We start from the raw sequence: 12241 nt of genomic DNA on the forward strand, positions 1-12241 counted from the left end.
CCTGTCATTGAACATTTAGTACTTTGGTGATATTTTTTAGTCAAATACACAGTTTTGCATACATGGGCAAAGTAGGGGAAGCAAGTGGTGGACTGCTTGGTGTATTAGTTTGCTAGAACAGCAGTAATATAGAAGCATAAATTGGATGTCTTAAACAACAGAAATTTATTGTCTCACAGTTCAGGAGGCTAGAAGTCAGAGGTCAAGGTGTCTGCAGTGTTGGTTTCTTCTGAGGGCTGTGAGAGAGAATCTGTTACATACCTCTCCCTTAGCTTCTGAGGGTTTACTGGCAATCTTTCGTGTTCCTTGGCTTGTAGATGCATAACTCTGATGTCTGCCTTCATCTTCACATGGCATTCTCCCTGTATATAAGTCTGTTTGTAAATTTCCCCCTTTTATAAGGGCACCTGTCATGTTGGATTAGGACCCATTCTAATGACTTCATTTTAATTTGATCGCCTCTCTAAAGACCGTATCTCCAAATAAGGTCACATTCTAAGGTACTGGGAGTTAGAACTTCACTATATGAATTGGTTTTTTTTTTTGATAGGGGAGAATAATTCAATCCATAACACCTGGTGAAATGGTTTATTATTTATTCAAAAAATGTTTACTACGTGCCTATGGGAGCCTTGGGCTATGCCAATAAACAAAAAACCCCTTCTTTAGGGAATTTACATTCCACTAGCAAGGAGACAAATAAACAGATGACTATACAATGTGTGGAGGGGTGATTAAAAGCTGTGTAGGAAGATGAAGGAGGGGAAAGGATGGAGAGTGCTGGAGTCTGGGGACAGGAGGTGAGGGTGGGGAGGTGTTGCTATTTTATGCAGGGCGAACAAGGAAAGGCTTGATAATGTCACATTTGACCAGAGTCTTGGAGGAGATAAGGAGAAGTGGTCTAAGTTAATTATAATTTGTTTTACTTATTTAATTGTCTTCTTCCACCAGAATGTAAGCTCCTTGAAAGCAATAAATAATACAGTTGATCTATAACATGCCAGTGTCTAGATCCATGTGCGGCATTTACAGGGCACGCAATAAAATATTCACTACTAAAAATAGGGAAAAGAGTGGTCCAAGCAGAGGGAACAGTAGGTGCCTAAGGCCCTGAGCTGGGAGCGTGCTTGGAGCAGCTGCAAGGAGGCCATTCCAATTAGGTCTGACAGTGAAATAGCCACGAGTGGAGGTGAGATTATAGTGGTGGGATGGCTTTGGGATTGAGCCATATTGTAGGGCTTTGCAGGCCATTTTAATACCATTGGCTTTAATACTGAATGAAGTGAGAAGCCACTGGAAGTCTTTAAGCAGAAGGGGGACATGGTCTGATTTATGGAGATGGAGGGAAGGAATTATGTTTAGAGCCTCAGAGAAAATCAGAAATAATAATCTCATTCAGAGACTTGCAGTGTATTTCATTCTCTGGGTAAACCTAGTAAAATTTCCATTATTCCATAGCCAAGGCCATTTGATCGCATTGGGAACCATTTATTACTGAGGGACCATGGTGGCATTTAGCACCTCTGGAATAATTTTTTGTTGATTTAGTTCAGTTCTATTTGTTTCTTTGTTTTAACCCTAAAGGAAATTTCAATTTTGCAGGTATAAATTTTATTATTAAGATGTTGAAAATACTGGCCCTGCTCATCCAGAAAATGGTTAATTTTTCACCCTTTATTTCTTGAAAAGCTGTTTCCTTGGGGCTGGATACCAGGCTGTGCTGACTCTTCTTGTTCTTCGTGGCAATTTAACCCAATTTTTAATTGTATAATGCCTGTTTCCTCTTCTAGACCTTCAGCTTCTTGAGGTCAGGCCCAGCCCTGAAGCACAGTGCACACAGAATTGCTAAATAAATATTAGCGGAATAAGTGAATGAATGAACCAAATGGACATCCTAAGTCAGAAGCACCATTCCTTGTTTTAAGTATCTTTCTGGAAAGTCACTGAGTAGTGAGGAGGATGAGGAAGTTACGCAGGACTGCAGTTTCAGATACCATTATGTTTCCAATGACTCACTTGATACTTCATTGCTTGATTGACTTTGCTATGGAACTCAACATGTTTCTGGATACAGCTGGTTTTTATAATAGTCTAACCAAAATGAGCTGGGAAGTGAAGTATAATTTTTTGTGCATTTTCTGGTTTGCAGTTTCTTTCTAAGTAGCATGGATATTTGTACAGTCCCAGATTGGGAATGTGTTGGCAAGACAGGTAGCCATTTGGAAGTTTTGTTTTTAATTATACCATTTTTTGGTTTTTTTGGCTGCGTTGGGTCTTCACTGCTGTGCGGGCTTTCTCTAGTTTTGAGCGGGGGCTACCCTTTACTGCGGTGCGTGGGCTTCTTATTGCAGTGGCTTCTCTTGCTGTGGAGCACAGGCTCTAGGCACGTGGGTTTCAGTAGTTGCAGCACGCAGGCTCAGTAGTTGTGGCATGCAGGCCCTAGAGTGCGCGGGCTTCAGTAGTTGCAGAGTGTGGGCTCAGTAGTTGCAGCTTGTGGGCTCTAGAGCACAGGCTCAGTAGTTGTGGCGCATGGGCTTAGTTGCTCTGCGGCATGTGGGATCTTCCTGGACCAGGGCTCGAACCCGTATCCCCTGCATTGGCAGGCGGATTCTTAACCACTGAGCCACCAGGGAGGTCCCTACTCTTTTTTATTTTTGAATGTATTCGTTTTCCATTACTGTTACAAAAAATTACCACATATGTAGTGGCTTAAGACAACAGAAATTTATTGTCTTATAGCTCTGTGGGTGAGAGTCTGACTCAGTCTCACTGAGCTAAAATCAGGGTATCAGCAAGACTGTGTTCCCTTCTGAAGGCTCTAGGAGATAATCTGTTTCCTTGCCATTCTAGATTTTAGAGGCCACTCCCACATTCCCAGACTCTCACCATTTTCAAAGCCAGTAAGGCCTGGTCCTCACATTGAATCACTTGATCTTCTGCAAAAGCCATATTTATGACTCATGTTTTCTGCCTCCCTCTCACTTTTTACTTTTGTGATTACATTGGGCCCACCCAGATAATTGGGGATAATCTCCCTATTTTAAGGTCATCTGATTAGTGACCTTAATGCCATCTGCAAACTTAATTCCCCTTTGCCATGTAAACTAATATATTCATAGGTTTTGGGGATTAGGATGTGGACATCTTCAGGGTGGCCATTATTCGGCCTGCCAGAGGGAATAATTTTAAATTTACAGAAGAGTTGCAAGGTACAGACAGTTCCCGAATATCCTCCTCCTAGTTTCCTTAAACGTTAATATCTTATATAACCGTACACAATTGTCAAAACTAGGAAATTAACATTGGTACAATATCCTTAACTGAAGTCCAGACTTTATCTGGCTTTCATCAGTTTTCCCACTACTGCCTTTTGTGGTTCCAGGATCCAATCCAAGATACCCCATTGCATTTAGTGGGAGGGTGTTTATGGCCTTCTTGTTAGTGTTTCTGCAATAACTAGACACTGAAGTAGTCAAGCCAAAGTTATCATGATACTTGTGCAGGCAGTATTGAAAGTTGCTGACCAAGGATAATACTTTGCACATTACATGTACAATAAGTAGTTTTCAAAGGACTGCACTTCAACTAATGCATTACATATTGTTAAAACCATTCCTATTATTATTTTCTGATTTATGATGTTTTCTTAGCAACATTATGATATTTGCCTAGGAACACTGGTTTCTAGTGAAACTTTTTATTTTAAGCCATGTAAAAAATACAAAAGGGAGGGAATATTAAATTTCACAAACAGCATTGCCTCAAAGTAGAATAAGTTGCTTCTTGGTCTATCAAGATAGTTCTGAAGAGATGCTCACAATTTTTGCTAGGTCACTTTGGGGTAGGTAGACTGTGTGATTTTTGTATAGGCAAAATTAAAAAGTACTTTGAGGTTGATTTGGTGCCTGACTCTCTTTTTGCTATAGTAATTAAAAAAAAAATTATATCTGTAATTCATATTTATTGCAGAAAAATTAGAAAACATGTAGGAAAAAACTATTTTTAATCATGCATGGGGACTTCCCTGGTGGCGCAGTGGTTAAGAATCCACCTGCCAGTGCAGGGGACAAGGGTTCGAGCCCTGGTCCAGGAAGATCTCACATGCCACAGAGCAACTAAGCCCGTGTGCCACAACTACTGAGCCTGCGCTCTAGAGCCCGCGAGCCACAACTACTGAGCCCCCGTGCTGCAACTACTGAAGCCCGTGTGCCTGGAGCCCGTGCTCCGCAACAAGAGAAGCCACCACAATGAGAAGCCCACGCACCGCAACGAAGAGTAGCTCCGCTCACCACAGCTAGAGGAAGCCTGTGCGCAGCAACGAAGACCCAATGCAGCCAAATACAAATAAATAAATAAATAAATAAATAAATAAATAAATAAATAAATAAATAAATAAATAAATAAATTTATTTAAAAAAATGCATGACCTCATTTCGCAAAGATAATAATTGCTAATATTCCTTTAGCTTTTTTCCCCTTGGGCCATATATACATAAGTATTATAAATATAATTTATTTTTGAAAATTGGATAATACTGTACATACCATTTCCTCTCAATACATCATGAACACATATTCATAGCATTGTTGACAATGGCTGCATAGCCATAAACTATCTAATTTCAGAACATTTTTGTCACCTCTTTTTTAGCTAGGCTTCTCAGGTATCTTGTGTTTTAGTATATTTTCCTGTAATTATTCTGCAAGTTCAGGGAACTTGTTGGCAATAAAAGTTGGAAAAGTATATGTAAGACCTCTATAGTACTTTTCAGAGTGTATTGGCACATACTGTTCATATTAAGGAAATAACAGTGATATCTATCTCATAGCGTTATTTGAAGAAATAAAGTAACAGTGAATAGCACATAGAAAACAACCCATAATATGAGTTATTATTACTGACGTCGTCAATAGTCCTCTATGGTTAGTATCATCATGATCCCGTATATGTATTTTAGATGAGGAAACTGGCTGGAGAGGTGAAATAAGGACCCAAGGACGTCAATCTGGTAACCTCAGCTCATTTGACTTCAAATTCCATACTTTTGCCACTGCACCACATTGACACTCTTTCCTGTTGGACCTGTCCTTTCTGACAGTATTGCAGGCAATTCTACATCTGCTATTCTGCCTCCATCAAACTTTATTTTCCTATTTCCCAATTCTTTAGAGTCCTACAAGGAACTGCTTGACTTTGGGGTGATTATTGTGTTGGAATGAACAGGGGCCTTAATGAAGTTAAGCTACCAGAACAAGTGCTGTAGGGTAAGCCAGGACTGCAGCACGAAGGTAAGAAGGTTTAGCAGCTTCTCAGTTTTGCCATGCAGCTTTGCGGTTGCCCTGGAGGCGCAGGAGAGTGGAGAAACGCTGAACGCCGGAAGGACTGCATTTCCCAGAAGTCCGCGCGCCGCGCGCCACGTGACCGCCGGCTAGAGCGCGCCGGGCCTTTCGGTACCCGCGGCGTTCTCGGCAGCTTCCCTCTTCTCTCCCCGCCCCTGGGCCTCCGCACTGACGCCGTCCGGGCGGGAGCCGAGCCGGAGTCGGAGTCGGAGCCGGAGCCGCAGAGACGTGGAAACATGGAGGCCTGAGTCGGTGTGCGCCAACCCGGCTGCGGCGGCGACCGCGGCTTGTTCTGTCCCCTCTGCCACGCGTTCGTCCGTCCGTGAGCTGGAAGCGGATCCCCCCGCCGGCTGAGACAGGTGGGCTGTGGCGCCGCCCCTGGCAGCGCGGCCCTGGGAGCCGGGCGGGGCCCCCGCCCCTTGTCAGAGCGGGTTTGGGGACACCCTCCCCTCCCCCGGGCAGGAGGGTCCCTTCTGCCAGTGGGGGACGGGGCCACGAGAGCTGCCCCCCACTTCCAGGATTCAGTGGCACTTAGAGCCGGGAAGTGAGGGGGTGTGCTAATCAAGAGAGTGAGAGGGGCCTCAGTCCGAGTCTGGTGTTGGGAGTTGGTGGTGGGGAGGTACCGAAGAGCAAGTCGATGCTTCGGAAGATGAGATTGATGTGACAAGTGGGCGTGTGATGGGCAAGGTGAGCAATAATATTGATTGTTTTTCTGACATACAAATTTTTATTGAGATGTAATTGACATACCATAAAATTCACCCTTTAAAAGTACAATTAAAGTAAAACGCAGTGGTATTTTGTTCTTTTTTTTAACTCAGTGTTTTTTAAAAGCATATTCACAGGGTTGTGCAACTGTCTAATTTAAGAACATCTTTATCACCCAAAAAAGAAACCTATACCCATTAGAAGTCACTCCTTATTCTCCACTCCCTGGCAACTAGCGATTGTGTTTTAACTGAAAGGTGAGAGGGTGGGAAGTTAGCTGGGGTGTTAGTGAACAGTAGTGAGTTAATAAAGCTGATAGGATGAAAGTACTGAAATAGAAGGGATGGGATGATTGTAATAGGGCCAGCAAAGGGGTACACAGGATAGACTCGCTAGGGGGGCAGATTGAGCAGGAGCCTTGAAAGCTGGAGGGAGAGGTGTGTAGAGAGAAGGTGCTGAAAGATATGAAAACACCAGTGTGTGTGTGGAGGCGGTGGAGAGGAGTGTGCCCTTTCAGACGGACCCTGGCTTTGGGCGGATGAATTGAGGGCTCAAGAGAGGAACCGGAGGTGGAAGGGAAGGGGATCTATAGTAATAGGTGAATGGTTGCTGCTGAGCATGGAAGTTATGAATAATGTAGATTTCTTGAATGGTTATCCTGCTTTGTATTGTTTATCTTAGATAATTTTCTCTGCAACTCAGAGACAGATTGGGCAAGTATAACTATTCCCATTCTGCAGATGAAGAATCAACCTTGTAGCGGTTAGGTGACTTTCTGAAGCTCATTAGGTTAGTAAATAGGGCAGAATGAGTGGGAATGAAAGAATTGATGCACGTGGATTAAGTGGCAGAAAATTGAGATGGGTCAATGTTACAGGAAGGAGTTTCAACTATTAAATATATTAAGAAATCTATATTATTATGATAAGTAGGTCAAGGACTGTGTTTTTGTAACTTTTAAATTTGGAAAAGTTCAACTCGGGATAATGTAATATACCCCCACGTACCCATTACCCAGCTCTAACAATCAGTAACTCAGGCTAATTTAGTTTCATCTATGGCCCTATCTATTCCTATTCCCAACTCCATTTCATATGTAAATATTTGAGTATATGTCTCTGGAAGATTGAGTCACTCTCTTTTTAATACACCCACAATATGATTGTCACACCTAAAAAATTAATAGTAAGCTCTTAATATCTAGAAGGACTTATTTTTTTAAATGTGGTATCCATTTGATACTGAAGAAGCAGTGCAAACATTTTGGTGTTTGACTTTCTGAAAAATACAGTTTAATTGTTTCCTGATTTTTCCAGTCAATCCTGTTCTGACTGTTCCATTTTCTTGGTTAATATGGTTCATCCTTCTACAGAATGCTTGAAGAATTGTCACTTTGGCTGGCTCTTTAATGGATGGAGTTTTGTGAGGGCAGGAGAAAAATAGAAGTGAAATATACCACAAAATGCACAAATAACTATTATATCTCATACTGCTCTAAGTATTTGGGCAATTTGATTATGTTTCTCTCCTCCAGATGATTTCACATATTGTTAGAAGTTGTTTAATGTGTGTGTATTAGTTTTCTATGACTACTGCAACAAATCACCACAAATTTAATGGCTTAAAACAATACAAACTTATTCTTTTAAAGTTCTGTATTTTAGAAGTCCGAAATGGGTCTCACTGGGCTAAAATCAGTGTGTCAAGCCTGTGTTCCTTTTGGGAAGTTTCCAGGGGAGAATCTGTTTCCTTGCCTCTTCCAGCTTCTAGGGGCCGCCCCATTCCTTGGCTTGTGACCCCCCTTCCTCCATCTTCAAAACCAGCAGCATTGCATCTCTCTGACTGTTCTGTAGTCCATCTGACCACAGCTGGGAAAGGTTCTGCACTTTTAAGGACCCATATGATTAGATCAGGCACGCCTGGGTAATTCAGGGTAATTTCCCCCAACTTAAGGTCCTTAATTACATCTGCAAAGTCTCTTTTACTATGTAAAATAACCGAATCACAGGTTCCATAGATTAGAATGTGGACATCTTTGGGAATTGTTATTCTGCCTATCACAGTATGTTTTGGGATATTTTGTTGAGACTTAAGAAAATCAGTGATTTTGTTTGCTGCTGCAAATGCAGTGTGTCCTCTTTCACTTTGTAGATAATGGGAATAGTTAGTGCTGGAGAGGACTGTTCCGTTTTCCTTTTAGTGACTGTAAACAAATATGTGGGAAATAACTGTGACATTTGTAGGACAGGCTTTGGTAAAATGAGACCTTTAAAAGTGATTAAATATAAAAACAATGTAATAACGTGTAAAGTTTTTCTGTATTTTGTTTCCGTCTTTTTCATATTCATGTTTTCTAAGTACTGTTTACTTGTAATCAGAGTGTATATAATGCTCAGCTGCTACTTGAAGTCACAGGACACTCGGGCAATGACGGTTCCCACGCCCAGAGTGAGAGGGCAGGGGCTCTCTGTCCCAGTGGGTGATGGAGGCACCTCCAATTCAACAGGAAGACTCAAAGGGAGAAAAAATTTTCAGGAAGAATGAGCTACTGTGAGAGTTGGGCTTGAATTCCCATCTAGAATTTTCCTTATGTGACCCAGCTGGGCGAGGTTGAGTGCTGTGGGCCTGAAAAGCAGAGGGGCAAGATGGCTGTTACTGCTTTTCCTCTCCCAGGCTGGGGAGAAGACTCTGAATCTTAGAGGTGGATTTCAGGAAGTCCTGTAGTTGGTATCCTGCTTCCTGAGGGGGTTCCACTTTCCAGCTTAGCTCTCAAGGTCTTGACTGCCTTGGAGCGTGAAGGTCTGGTCCCTCTGATGGTGGTGTGTTTTAGCTTACCGCTTCCAGTAAGCATAATGGGAATTGTTATATATCTGTGCCTATTTTTAAGCTTATTTTCCCTACTAAGATTCTTTTTTTAATTAATTAATTAATTTATTTATGTATTTTTGGCTGTGTTGGGTCTTTGTTTCTGTGCGAGGGCTTTCTCTAGCTGCAGCGAGCAGGGGCCACTCTTCATCGCGGTGCGTGGGCCTCTCACTGTCGCGGCCTCTCTTGTTGCGGAGCACAGGCTCCAGACGCGCAGGCTCAGTAGTTGTGGCTCACGGGCCTAGTTGCTCCGTGGCATGTGGGATCTTCCCAGACCAGGGCTCTAACCCGTGTCCCCTACATTGGCCGGCAGATTCTCAACCACTGCGCCACCAGGGAAGCCCCCTACTAAGATTCTTAGTTGAGCTTAATGCTTTGAGCTTCTTAAAAACTGCTTGCAGTTTTAAGTTATACTCATGTTTTTCTGTTTCTAGACAAAGCAATCTAATAGGGCTGAGAACAACTTTACAGATAGCTCTTATTTACTGAAAGCTGTTTTTTTTTTTTTATTTATTAAGAAAGTGGTCAGTACTTTTTGATGTCTTCTCTAGTTTTTGTTACATTCTTTAAAAATGCAGACACCAGGTGAGGGGTGGGGGGTGGGTGAAGTGGGTGAAGGTGGTCAAAAGGTGCAAACTTCCAGTTATAGAATAAATAAGTCCTGGAATGTAATGTGCAGTGTGGTGACTGTAGTTAATAATACTGTATTGTATGTTTGAAAGTTGCTAAGAGTATATCTTAAATGTTCTCGTCACAAGAAAAAAAAATTAACTGTGTGTGGTGCTGGATGTTAACTAGACTGATTGTGGCGATCATTTTGCAATACAGTATATACATATATTGAATTATTGTGTTGTACACCTGAAATTAATATGTTACATGTGAATTATATCTCCATTAAAAAATGCAGACACCGAAAGTGGCTATAACTCTCCAATAAGGATATTGGAAGAATTAACAACAATTTTTTTGTATGTCATATGACAGATAATAAGTTTCTTTTTTAGATTGAGTCAATCACTGAATCTTTTTTTTTTTTAATATTTATTTATTTATTTGACTGTGCCAGGTCTTAGTTGAGGTACTCGGGATCTTCGTTGTGGCATGTGGGATCTTTAGTTGCGGCATGCAGGCTCTTAGTTGCGGCATACATGTGGGATCTAGTTCCCTGACCAGGGATCGAACCCAGGCGCCCTGCATTGGGAGCACGGAGTCTTAACCACTGGACCACCAGGGAAGTCCTGAAGTCAATCACTGAATCTTGACAATTCTTCCTTCAAAATACCTTTTGCATCCTTACAGTACCTTCAAAGCCTCCTGTGTCAGTTAAGATTAGGTTTGTCTATGAGTAACATACAGTTGCTAGCTTGAACATGTTATTAGTTTGTTTCTCATGTAAGAGAAGTCCAGAGGTAGACAATTCGGGGCCGGTATGGTGGCTCTGCTGTCATCAGGGACCCAGCCTCTTTTCCAGCTTCTTACTCTGTCATTTCTAGGATGTGGCCCTTGATTTCTGGGTCCAGATGGTAATGTATGGCATGTAGTCAGATAAATGGTCTGGCACCCATAAGACAGTTCTGGACTAGACTTAGGTATTTTGAAATCATCAGTGTATTGGGGAAGAGTTCACTGGTCTAGAAGGCTGAGGGATGTGTGCAATTTTATAGTTACAGTGGGCAAAGTAGAAGACATGCCCTTTAGTAAGTCTCCGCATCAGGCATCAGCTTGCTTTCTGGCTTTTTTTGCTTCCCTCCCTGCTCCAGCCATGTTGAGCTTTTTTCAGTTCCTTGAATGGGCCCTGCCTGTTTTTCCTAATCCTAGGCCTACACACATGCTTTTCTCTTACTTTGAAAAGTTTCTTAACCCCACACCCAACCAGGCCAGTCCTTCAGGTCTTAGCTTTTTTTTTAAAAAAATATTTATTTATTTGGTTGTGCCGGGTCTTAGTTGCAGCAGGCGGGCTCCTTAGTTGCAGCCCGAAGGCTCCTTAGTTGTGGCATGTGAACTCTTGGTTGCAGCATGCATGTGGGATCTAGTTCCCTGACCAGGGATCGAACCCGGGCCCCCTGCGTTGGGAGCACGGAGTCTTACCCACTGCACCACCAGGGAAGTCCTAGGTCTTAGATTTTATGGCATGACCTCTGGGAAGCTTTCACTGAGTCTTGAATAGTTGCCATATTATAATTTCATGTTGCTTTATTTGTGTCTCTTACTCAACTGTAAATAAATTCTGTCCTTCACAGTTTTAACCTTGGCTCTTGGTATTGTGCTAGCCACATAGTGGGCACTCAGGAAATATTGACGGAGTTGTCGTGCTTACATAACCAGTGTGATGGAGCTTGGGTATTGCTAGTTTTTTTTTCAGCCCTGCAGTATTCTTTGATATTTGCACATTGAGTTACATGAATCAATGATTGTGAAATAGTAAAGCACATTCTCTCCAATGTATTTAGAAGTTAATATTTCTACTTAAAGTAATACTTGCAAATTGTTAGAAAAGATAATAATTTATAATAATATTACAGAAGATCAGCAGTACCCTGCCTTACCTATCCTTTTTAGTCTGGTTCCCAGAGATAACTGCTTTTAACTGTGTTTATAAGTAATATGTCTAAATGGCTATTTTGTGATTTATCAATTTTAGGTAATACCTATTGATGCCTGTTGTGGTAGATGAGGTCCTCTTCCTCCTCCTCCCCCTCTTCCAGCCCTTTTAGTATAGATACTTAAGAATTCTTGATTAATTCAGTGTTTACATCATCCTGACAGCATAAATATCACTGCTGAGCTGAGTTTACCTTGTTTCCCCGCCCCCAGCCCTATTTGCTTTATTTTTCTGTGAACATATTACTGATTTTTACCAAATACTTTGAAAGACCTGTGGGGATTGGGACCCAGGAAACCGATGCAAGATGTTACTCTGGCTACTGCTGTTGCCGTGACAGTGAATTGTTTTTCATCCCGTCCCAGAGGCTTCATTGTCTTTGTTAATGAAGGTAAAGTACAATCTCACACCTTCACAGTTCCCAACTTGACAGTGTCTTCACTTAATGCTCCTCTGTTTTGTTTGTGCTTTCTGTTTGGAACTCCTGTTACTAATCTATTAAGACCTTCTAAGTGGGTCTTCTTATTTTCTGTCTCCTGTTTTCTATGTGTCTTCGTGTTCTTGATTATGGGCGTTTCCTTGACCTTGTCTTCTCTCCTGCCTATTGAATTTTTAAATCAATTTTTAGTTTCAAGTATCTTTTCTTGTTCTTTGATTATTTCCTTGACATCTTGTTCTTGGTTCATGGGAACAATGTGGTATAGTGGTTAAGAGCATGGTTTC

General features: G+C 41.8%; 1 protein-coding gene across 4 annotated transcripts in view; it reads left to right on the plus strand.

Annotated features, from left to right (window-relative positions):
• The first annotated feature begins 5438 nt into the window (after positions 1-5438).
• Positions 5439-12241, plus strand: part of DYM (dymeclin) — a 389413-nt gene continuing 382610 nt past the window's right edge. For all 4 annotated transcript variants that reach the window (XM_061170204.1, XM_061170205.1, XM_061170206.1 and 1 more), the window contains exon 1: positions 5439-5699. The gene's annotated coding sequence lies outside the window, so the exon portion shown is untranslated. The remainder of the gene's footprint in view (positions 5700-12241) is intronic.

The sequence above is a fragment of the Eubalaena glacialis genome, chromosome 15, assembly GCF_028564815.1.
Source record: "Eubalaena glacialis isolate mEubGla1 chromosome 15, mEubGla1.1.hap2.+ XY, whole genome shotgun sequence".
Classification (NCBI taxonomy): Eukaryota; Metazoa; Chordata; class Mammalia; order Artiodactyla; family Balaenidae; genus Eubalaena; species Eubalaena glacialis.